The sequence below is a fragment of the Passer domesticus genome, chromosome 1 (genome assembly GCF_036417665.1).
Source record: "Passer domesticus isolate bPasDom1 chromosome 1, bPasDom1.hap1, whole genome shotgun sequence".
NCBI lineage: Eukaryota > Metazoa > Chordata > Aves > Passeriformes > Passeridae > Passer > Passer domesticus.
This window is the reverse complement of record NC_087474.1, coordinates 154,706,256-154,718,395: the sequence shown is the minus strand read 5'-3', so window position 1 is coordinate 154,718,395 and position 12,140 is coordinate 154,706,256.

Here is a 12,140-nt window from a genome sequence, read left to right as displayed (position 1 = left end):
GTCTGCCTATTTCTCCAGCTGGAAGGTTTTGGTATTGCTTTGCTGGTTTAACATTTAACATTTCTGACGTATGATAAAAGAATGACACTGGGTCCCTTCCTGACCACACAGTCCTTCCACATCTTGTCATTCTGGGTTCGTCTCCATCCACCATCAAAATGCAGTTGTCTTTGCAGCAGACAGCAGCTGTTTTAACAAGGCTGCAAACAGTACACAGAAGCTCTGAAAAAGAAGAAAAGAGCAGTTTGTAACTGCAACAGGATTTTCAGGCCAAAGGCAAGAAATGGACCATTGTTTTCTAGGTAGCTCTGCAAGCCAATCTTCAAACAACCACAACTGGCCAGGGCCTCTCATTTTGTGTTTCAATTGAAAGACAGCTGTTCCATTTTCTAAATGGGAAGATAGTTCACCTTGATCCTGGCTTCAGCTGCTGCAGCTTTTTACCATTAAATATAATTCTAAATAAATTATCATCACAGGGAGAAGACAGAGAGTGTTTGAACAAAACAAGCCATCAATTTTCTACACAGAAGAGAACAACTCTCATCCCAGAGACACTGCTGTGCTGTTGTCTGAAACACAATTTTCACCTGAAAGTGGACAAACTAGCTGGGAAGTAATTCAAGTTCCTCCAAAGGGAGTATGTATTGCATACAGACAGTGGTGGAGAGATTCAGAACCCACAACTATGTTAACCATCTGTAATGAATTAGAAGTATCTTGTTTTAATAGGTCCTAATTGCATCACCTTTTCCCAACATCTCATTTGCAAGCACCCCAGGTGTTCCACCTCTTTAATTCACCATCAACAAGCTTCACTTTGCTGATTCTGCTCCAGTGGCATCCCTACCAACTTGACCATTTGTTGTGGAGCTCATACTCACTCATGATCTAAAGTCAGGAAAACATCTGCCAGGAAGACCTCCTAGAAAGAGCCTGTCTCTGAGCACAACACCACTAAAAATGAGGACTCCCACATTCAGAGTGTTATGACTGATGTGTCAGCAACTCTCCACACATCTCATGGCATGGACAGCGTTTTAGGACAGATGCTCATGAAACTAAAGGCCAAGCTGGGGAATGCATCAATCCTTGCCTAAGAGAGACAGAGCTTTCCACACTCTATATCTAGCATTAAAGGAATAAAGGGCCACTGGAAGCCTAGAGGTGATCCTTGTAAACGAGTTTGCCCAGTATTTGACCTCTCCAGTGCCTCCTACTCTGAATCAGAACAGCCTCCTTCCCACACAAGGATGGCTGAACACCCCACCTCCACCCACTGCAGTCACAGGCTGATGGGGCTCCCTGCCAGCCTCTTGTAAATAACATGCAGACGTGATGCAGAAACTCCTCCCTGCCAGCTGTAGACTGTGAAGTGCCATTTCTTGGCATTCCTTTCCTGAGTTTCATTTGGGAAACCATCCAGAACTGTCCATCAAGTGCCACAGGAGCAAAGGATATAACCCAAGATTGCTGTGTAAACACAAACTATATAAAGTAAAACCAGATTTTTATTTTGATTTACCTCAGTGTCTCCAAACAATGGAAGATTAATCTGAGTTTCATTTTTGTGGATGCATGTGATGAAAACTTTTGTGTTCCCTGCAATGCTGACATAAACCTGCAATTTTTAAAAATCAGAATACACTATATATAGAGTGATAGATGAACTTCTACTACGGCATTGCTTGTAATTTACTCCTAAAAAAAATCCAGGGTTATTTTGCCCTCTGAATATCAATCAAGCCCAGGAGGAGAAAAAGGAAGGAGGATGGATGAGGGAGCAATTGGAGTAACAAGCCTTTCTACTGTAATTTCAGTAACAGATGAGATTGCATCTGCTTCTTTGCTGGATCCTAAGCAAGCACAGGGAAAAGATGGCTCCTATAGAGTCAAGTATAAACACTGGATTTGTGCACATGAAGACAGCAACAGGGTAGAAGGCAGCATGTGAAAGACAAATTTTAACAGCTAGCTTTGGATGTGTCTTAGATTTCAGAAACACATTAAGTATAAACTTACTGAAATGCTTTCAGCCAGCCCTGGTTACACTTCAATATGCTTTCCATTAACTGCTTGGTTGTAAAGATTTTTTTTCCAAACCACCTTAATCATTTTTAATTCAAGACAAGGTATCTTTAGTGAAGTTAATTATAAAATAATGAACAGTCTTTTTGTGGCTTAGGAAAGGGTTTATTTTGGTTTAGGCTAAATCAGCATGGAACAGATTTAAACTATATTGAAATAAGACATTATTAAATCAGAATAGATCTACACTGTGGTTCATACAGACATAATTAAAAAGAGCTGTACATGGGTACATTCTCATGTGTTCCAAGAATCTGGGTTATATTGATCTAACAACAACAGCATAGCACAATACAGCCTGAAACATGAGAGGCACAATGCTTATTAAAAGGTTACTCAAAGCAGTGGATCTAATTCCCTGGGAGAGAATTTGTCCTTGTTTTTGTTTTTAATTGCCCCTTACCTCCAAAATTATTATGAGCACCAAACCTAAGTGAAGCAAAACTGTGCTTGAGCACCCCTCATGTACTAGTGCCAGGTGACAGAACAGACACACAGAACAGGACAGACACACAGAAGGACAACAGAGTCCTGTGGAAGTACTGTCTCCATCATCACTCAGATAAACACAGAGTGCTGTGAAAATGCTCTCCTTTCTCCCACCACCACACCTCCCATGGCTTCCTTCTATTGAGTTATATTGTATTTTGTCTCCCAGACACCTGGACAAGAATTAGTGCTGCCTCATTGCACCTATGTGCTTAGCCAAGCCATCTCAGTATTTCCAAGGTCAATGTCTACACTCTTTGAAGGTTGTTGGTCCTTTGGTTTGTCTTTAGAGAAGCAGTGGATATAAACTTCCAAAGCAGAGATAAAGGACAAAAAACAGGAAAAATCGAAATACATGTCAATTTTATATAATAAAAAAATGGAGGTCAGTTAACCTTGGCTGAAATGCATTTGCCATTGTTCACCCAAAAAAAAAATCAAAAAATAACCAAACAAAACTCCAAACAACAAATATAACTCCATCATATATTTAGTGGTGTTGGATTTGTTGGGCTTTTTTTCTTTTATTCACAATGCAGACAAGGACACCTGCTAGAGAGACTTTCTTCCCAAAGGCAGTGACTTCATAATTTTAGCCTGAGTAAGCTGCTGCTGTCTCGTTCCATTCATTTGCACAACCACCTCTATCCTCACAGCAACAATGAGCTGCAACCGACCTACTGGTAGGTGATGGAACAGCTTAGATTTGTGCACTGAGCAGAAACTGATTTTCTTTTTTTGGTGTTTCTTTCCCCTACCCCATCCTATGCAGACAAAATTACGCTCTGTTTCACCAACAATTGCCTTTCATGGTTGGTGTACAAAATCACAAGGTTAACCCTGCTATTCTCGCTATCTTCTGCTTTTAGGCTTGCAAAAATCCACAGAAGCTGCACCATCTTGAGCTGGTCATTGAGTGGTGGTGGAAATCATTTGCCATGAGGTCTTTAAGACATTTGACAGTTGTTGAGTGGTTGGATGTCTGGTGTTTGCTGCTGTGGTGAGTTGACCCTAGCCAGCAATCCAGTCACTCACTCACTTCCTTCTCCTCCAGCAAAACACAGGGGAGAGAATCTGAAGTACAAAAGCTGAAAACTTAAGGAATCAGACAGTTTGATAAGTAAAACAGAGCTGTGCTCAAGGAAAGCAAAACAAGCAAAGCATTCACTGCTTCCATGGAGTGGCAGATGTCCAACAACTTACTAGAAAGCAGAGTCTCATCACGTGTAAAGGACACTTGAGAAGCAAAATGTCATAACCATGAATGTTCCCATCTTCCTTCTTATTTCCCCCAGTTTTATTGATGATCATGATGCCATATGGTCTGGAATAACCCTTGTATCAGTCAGGGTCAGCTGTCCTGGCTGCGTCTCTTCCTTACTCCTTGTTACCCTCCAGCCTCCTTGTTGGTGGGGTGGAATAAGGAGCAGAAAAGAACTTGGTTCTGTGCGAGCTCTGCTGAGCAGTAATGGAAACATCCCTGTGTTACCAACACAGTTTTGGTGACAAATAAAAACTAAGGCCAGAACCAGTCCAAGAACCACGTTTGTATTTGTTTCCTTTCTTTTTTTCCTATTCTGCCTGTTTTGTTTCAATTTTGTATCTCTGCTGTTTTGGACAAGGTCTGTCTTTATCTGATATTTACCTACAGATGAGGCACACAGTACAAAAAAAAAAAAAGCTGTCAGTGGCAGAAAAAATATTTAAAAAAAAAGTAGTTAGGAGAGCCATGACTTACTCTTCTTTATTTATTTGTTTTGTTGTATTTTGTTTTTAGTGCATGCAGAAATGCCAGTTAAGATGAGGAACAGTGTTGTATTAGTGATATGGAAATGCTTACTAAGGAAAAGTCTATGCCTCTATGCAATTTTAATCTAAGTACACAACAGGAGAAAGGTGAACACAGCAAGTCATTCTGCAGAAGCTCTGCAGTCTCAGTTCATTGCCTTACTCAGTGATCCATGCTGCCTCTGCTTTGAGCTGTGAGGTAACCTCTGTCTTTCCCAAAAGATGCCAGTTTTCACACTTATTTTCCAAAGGTCTTTGTTATCTGGAGATAGGGTTTGAAAGCTGTTTCTATAGAAGTCACCAGAATGAAGAACTCTGCTTGAGAGGCATTTAAATGTCAGGTGCTTCCCCTAAGAGAAAATAAGACACTATGTTTGAAAGAATCTTTGAGGAGTTCTATTTTTAGTCAGCCTTGCCAGCTAAATGAAGACCTATGTACAAATATTTTCAAGAAGTCCCATGAACTCTAATAGCAGGTAACAAATTTTGACTCTTTCTTCCCATGGAAATGTGATTATTTATTTTTCCCTGAAGCAGGAAAAAACCCTTGAGAAAAAGTTGATTCATAATAATGAAATGGGGAAAACAGTGTGTATAGTTTTTTCAATAGCAGAAGTGTAGCTTATTGTGTGAGTTTGTCTGTGGATGCTGTTTTTGACTGCAGATTTACCTGAAAAAAAGAAAGACATGAAGCCAGTAAAATACTTAGAGCCACGTTTGGAGCTTTAATCATGTGAACAGTCTCCTCTAAGCCTTGGAGTTGTCATCATCCTGCACTTCTGAAGATAATTGGTGTTGCATTATACTGAAGGAAATTGAGTATACTTAAACATGATTTAGGGATGCTGCCTGCAACATGGGAATCAGATGTTTTTCTTCCTCCTGACTTCATGACTTCAGTCCACTCACTGCATCTCTTGGCTTTGCACCTCAGAAAATGGAACCAGTGAGCCCTTCCTTCCTTCTCTGGAAAGGGTCTTTCTAAAGGAAAAATGGTGTGTCAATCTCCATAGACACTCAGGCCTGAACTTCTGTTATAAAACTGCCTGTAATAACTTCCAGTACCCATAATGTAGAATTTAGACCATTACCACCTGAGCTGAGACCACCAGTTCCTTTTGTGCAAGCTGTCAAAAAGCTGTCAAGGCTACCTACTGCAGAGCAAAACTCTCTGCCAGTGCTAGTTTCCTGGGTCATCCCAGCTGCCTGTCCCCTGCCTCAACCCAGGTTCCACTCTCATGCTACATTTTTGGGGTTTATTTAGCAGCTAGACAAGAAATGGGACTGTGCTTGTGAGCCATTTCAAAGTAGAGGAAATAATACCAAGGGGAGGCACAATAACTATCTGCAGATAGAGAAAAGAATGTTGCACCAGAGGGCAGGAAGCAATTATTATCATTAGTCAGCAATGATAGAGAAAGAAGTAATTAAACTTCAGCTGCATCAGGGAAAATTTTAGAAAGAATATTAGAGAAAACAGCTGAAAAAAGGCACGTCTGTGCTGCCAAGGAAAGTGGTGTTCTCACTGTGGTATTCAAAGTCACATTTCATGAACGCCTTTCTCTAAAGAGGCTAAGAACACACTATGCCCAACTCAGTATTCTTGGGGTCTCGGATGGGAAAACATCCTTACTCACAGGAGTAGCTAAACATGCTTGAATCCCATTGACATTATCTGAAAAGGCAAAGACTTCAGGTAGAACTGTAGCTATTGAAGGGCACTGGATGACAAGGGAGTAGATGTGAATTCTCCTCAGGCACCAATATTTTTCCCAGTACAGGAGGACTGGTGAGTCTGTGCTACAATGAGCCTTCACCTCAAATGGGTGCTTGTAGAGCCAGACTATCTGTTCCTGCCCAGAGTGTCACCACACAGCTGAGACTTCCTCATGACAAGCAGGAGGTTATGGAGCAAGGAGAACAATGCCCACTCCCAGCCCAGTGTAAGGACAGGAGGGATGCAGCAGATGTTCCCTGTGGCTGTGACAGAAAAGAGCAGCCTGATCACGAGAGCAATGGGGGAGACTCTTTCCTCTCCACTACTCTGCTTTAGCCTTGCAGAAGGAATTACCCTTGAGGATTACTCCAAGCAGAAAACGAGTTTATATATTCTGAATTCTCTCTGGAAGAGCCTCTATCCTCAGGAAAAATACATGAAAGAGAAGAGCAAGTTCTCTTCCCCTCCTCCCTGTCCTCACCCTACCTAAAGCCCAGGCAAGGGTAGGTCACAGCTTTTCTTTTTGTTTTGAGCTCCCTTCCCTGTTGCAGTCTGGCTCACTGCAGCCCCCAGTCCAGTCCAGCCAGGGGGAACATGGCAAAAAAGTACAGGGACAGGAATGATGGAATTGCCTGAAAAATAAAGAACTTTAATAGTAAAATAGCAAACACAGAAGCCACACAATGTGAGGGGCAAGATCCAAGGACAGGGGGCATGGTGAATGTAACAATATATAGGATATTCTGAGGGGCAGGGCTCCAATCACAAATGTAAAGTCAGAGCATGACCTTATATGTGACAGGTCCTAAACCAATTGAGAGCAAGAACCAGAAACACGACCTATTATAGAAAAATTCCATTAACATACCATGAACAAACCAACTCCTATGACCACACTCTCCTCACCATAACCAGACCTGATATCTCCCTTTCAGTATCCTACTTTCCATGGTCTCAGGTTGATGTCTCCTGTATGTACCAGTGAGGTTAAACTACTCATTCTAGCAAGTTGTGGTCCCACACTTCCCACTTGGTGGATGAGGCAGAACAGAGAGACAAATTACAAGGAACTAGAATTAGTATTTAGAGTAAAATCAGAAAGAAGGAGAGAGAGAGCATGTAGACCTAATGGCATGGTTTCTACTGCCCTACTGCCTCCACATTTCATTCATTTAGCTAATCCATTGGAGAAATGGCTCGCTGGCAGGCAGAATCTTGAAGCAGCCATTTAAATTTGCTTGATGGCCCCCAAGGCAAGTCAATTTTCAGTCTGACTGGCTTTAATCCCAGTGGAGAGCCCTGCCATGCCATTACATGGCACAGCAGGAGTAAGAGTGGGGAGGCAATCATATTATAGTACCATTCCATTTAGCCATAATCTGTAAGGATCTCATGAAAGCATCAACCATTATTATGATTCCTGATGTCCTTCAGGCAAAGTCTTTGTGGGGAAAAGAAAGAGAAAAAAAAAATGTCCACCTGTCAAAAGGAGACAGGCCCTTTCATTCAAGGGAAAGGGAGGTGAAATGTAAAAGTGACACAATATTATTTAAACATCCTATTACTAAAATTACAGTTCATCTATATAAAACTGAGCTATAGGACCTTAGTCTGTCAGCCAGATTGATGTACCTGCCGTGGTCACAGAGATGCAACGAGCTGAGGAAGCATTTGGGAGACAGAATTTGCTGCAAAGGCTTCCAGCCTCAGTCCACCATGCCGGGTGTCCTTCCCATGGCACTAAATAGCTGCAGGAAGCAATGCTGAGGAGGGACAGGATGTCTTTTCCTCAACCCATTGCTGCTACATTCACATCCAGAGGCTTGAGGCAACTTTAGCATTACCACAGCTGATTTGGGGCCAGCAGCTTTATTCAGAATTGTATTTAAAATCCATCTCTGCCATATGACTCTCTGACCTCTTGTGGCAGATGGAGGCTGATTGCACTCTGTGTGTGGAAATAGCTGGCATCAGTGGCTGCAAATCTGCATAGCTACTCATTAAAGTGGTGAGCTCCAAGACGGAGTGTGGATGAGCTGGACAGGGTATTTGGAGATTTGCTCCTATTTCCACACCTGCTTTGGATGTTTGGTAACTCAAGTCAGATTTTTGGCCTCTGTTTCTCTGTTTGCAAATGAAAATTCCTGCCCATGTGTATAAATGGACTAGCAAATGCAAACAGTCACAAATGGGATCATGGAAACAACATGTCATCTGACCATGAGGCAAGGGAAAACAGTCCATTTATGTGGCCTTTTTCTCCCTTTTTTTAGCAGGAATATTTTGTGAACTGGCCCAAGAAATATCAAAGAGACAAGTAGAACTAAAGAATCTCAGTTTTGAGGGGTGATATACAGAGGGAAACCAGCAGGATCCAAAGGGCACATGGAGTGCATCCATGAAGATGACTGTTTCCCAGAGATGCAGGACAGGGCCAGGGAGAAACAAGGATGACACACTGGCAGGACTGAAAGTGTTATATATTGGCATTCAGCCTGTAGGAGAGGATGCCAAGAATGGCTGTAATTCTTAGGAGGGCATCGATCCAGGAGATGATGTGTAGTACCAGAGAAGCAGCTGACAGCAATCCAGGGCATCTGAATTGTGCTGGGACTCCTGATTCTCAGGGTGGGATGAACATGGAGCACCACAGCAGGAAGTCTAGGCATACCAGAGGGATAATGCTGGGGATGCTGAGGCACAGCTGCAATGGATATTGGTGGCCTGGGGTCGAGGGGAGTTCAGTCAGAGCAGTGAGTTCACAAGGAGCACAGGCCACTACTCCCTCAGTGCCATACCCAGCGACCTGGGTGCTGCAACAGGTATCTCTGGCAAGAAGGCAACCAAAGAAGGAAATGCTTGGATAACTGGGAGAATTTGAAAGAGCTGGAGTGCAGATCTGTCTCAGAAGGAAAAGGTGTTAAGCTTCCAAAACTGGGAAAAGTCACGAAAGGCTTTCCTCCTGAGTTGAGAACTGGTTTCTACAGTGGACTCAGGGGTGGGACAGATTAAAAAAAGGTAGAGGAGGAGGTGATGTTCTCCTGCAGGAAGGCAGAAATAAGAATTCATAAACAGTAGAATGGGGTGAGACAAAAACCAGATGAGGAAGAGGGTGCTTGAAATAACATCTTTAGTCTACCTATCCACTGAAGGGATACAGGGGAGGCCAAAGGGGCTCAACCTACAGACACTTGTATGGATTTTGTTTGCCTGCTGCGAATGGGTCATGATGTGCCTGACCTGCCCAGGAAACTGTGAAACAGGACATCACACCTTCTGTGAAAAGTTCAGGCATGCAGTCCCAGGGAAAAGGCAAAATAATAACCTGGATGGATGCAGTACTGTTCTGGCAGCTCATTGAGAAGGCAGCATCTCAGACCATGCAGGGCTTTTCTGTTTATAAGAAAAATATACATATAAATATATATATGTAACCAGAGATTTATGGGGAGAAAGGGCATGGAAAGTTTCACCCCCCCTGCTGTATTTTAATGTGGCACTCGATGACTTGTAATGGAAAAGATCTATTGTTTCTCCTGTAGCAATAAAGTAAGGTTAAAACAAACTCAAACATAAATTTTGCAAACAACCCCATATAAACACAGCTGTTCAATGAACTCATAGGACTGGCTGCTAGCTGAGGACTGCCCCCTAATGTTATCATTTCATTGAAATGTCCTTTACAATATCTTTTATTAATAAAACACCATTATCATGTAGGACAGTGGAGAAAAAAAATATCATTTTGAGATTAGGCTAAATTTAACATAAATGTAAAACTGACATAAACAGATGTTGTTTTGGCTTGGTTACCTACAAAGTCAGTTATTTTCTACATCATCAAATAGCTGATGTTTACAAATACTTTTAGAAACTTGTTGGAGTTTTTTGGAGGTTTGTTTGTTTGTTTGTTTGTTGTGGGGTTTTTTTTGTTTTAAGGTGTTTTTTTTTAGAAAAAGCTTTTTTTTTTGAGAAAAAGCTTGCTGTGGTTAGATGAAGTTGCTTGGAAAGCATAGCTGGGAATTAGTTCATAAACACCTCTTTTTTTGTGAGCAAAATTAGCCTGAATGTCCAGCATCTGGAGCAGTTAGATCTTGCTCACAGCCTTCCAAACGTTTTGATGCTTTTCAGAGCCTCTGGGAAATTGAATTCCAAAATGGACAGGATCTCCTAGGGGTTTCTGGTGCCTTCAGCCTCTTAGAAAAATGGGACTCTCCCTTCCTCCAAGATGTTTATATCAGTCCATACATAAAATTCACCTTTCATGCTATTTTAGAGTACAGATGGTTTGTATAGATATCCAGGCACATTTTCCTGTGTGGGCCCTAGAGATGCAGCAACATGAGAAATAACTCATAAAGTTAAATGTTGGCTTTTGCCCTGATGGGGATGATTTTTATTCCTTTCAGTCTTTTTGTTAGAATGGACTGATCAGCTCCATGCCCTCATGGTGCTGGAGAGCACCCTGGAGTGCTGAGCCCAATGCAGGCTTTAAAACAACAGGAAGGTGCATTTCTCATCACTCTCCACAACATTCATTGTTTTCCAGGCTTCTGCAAGCCCTTCTTCATTTTTTCTCCTGATTGCACCAGTTTTAACCTTTTCTCCTCCTGGCAGCACATCCCATCACCATCCATGCAGGATGTGGGGTGCAAGGGAGCCAGGCTTTGAGGTCAAACTGCGGCACAGCTGTCTTGCAAGAAGGCACCAAGTGACAGATCTTGCTCATGGCTCGGGCACAGATTTTCCCTGGTGGCAGCTGGCTCTGACTCACCTTTCCTGAGTCACTCTTCCTGACACTGTCATACCTACCTGACAGCATTAAGTCCCCCACTGTCACTTTACCAAATCCTTCCACCGTCATTTGCCTGGGACAGAACAATTTTCTTTGGGGGGCTATTTTTCATTCTTCCTTCTCTTATTGCTGTTTGACAGGAAGCCATCTCCTGTTGTTCTGCTCCAAAATGTCACCTGTCTGTGGAACTGCAGTCCCAATTTGCCTCCCTTCTTCCCACACCCTGCTGGTTTGCCTGACTTTAAAATGGGATCCCAGCAGACGTTATAGAATCCTATATTTATTTATTTATTTATTTATTTCTATTTCTGCATAGCAAAATGCAAAAAAAAATAAATAAATAAAAAAAAAAAAGAAATATATATGCCAAAAATTAGCATCTGACATGGGAATAGAAAGAAGAAGTTTCAGGGCAGACCTCCATGGTTTGAATTATAATTGTAGAAGCAGAAGGAAACACTGAGGTGTTGACTACGTAGATAGATAAGGTAGTTTTTTATATAAGAGCTCTGACTATTACATCTTAAAGGCAAGTGCCTTTATGCAGATGTGAGGTCTGCTGCCATTTCAGAACGGATAAGGCTATGTGCTCTAAATTACTGCAGGAAACAGAAGCACAAATAGCACTGTCTCCTGGATCTGGACAGATTCCCTTTTTATTGTCACCTGCCTGACAGCCAGGCTGTTGGTGCTTACTAAAACCTGTCTGTAACTGAAATCCCCAGGGTAATAAGCTCTCTGTGAAACAGGCTCCTAAGTGGAAAAATCTGCACATCTCCAGATTAAATCAATAACAATTAAGAATTCTTTGAAATCTAATTGGAAAAGCAGCTATTTTGATCAGCACCATGATGTTATCTGGAAATTGTATTTTGTTTATCTACAGCAGAATGTTTTCTTCTTTGTGGGATTGGTTTGCCAGCCTCAGACACATCCTTTGATCTCTGAGATGATACAGTGAACTGAAACATGGGGGCAATCAGAGGGATTATCACGGGATGGGGAAATCATTTGATCTATTTTTAAAAGTAATTTTTATGAATAACTTTGGGGGTTGGTTATCATTAGGAAAGGAAGAGACGTCTCTCCCATCTTTAGCAGTGTTATATTTCTCTGAAGAAGACTGATTCATGTAGTTAATAATACTTAGCATTTATATAGTGCTTTCTAACTTCAAAGCACTCTACAAATACTGCTCACTAATACTGCACACAAAACTTCTGTGTTATTACTTTCAAGGAGGAATGAGTCTATTTGATGTCT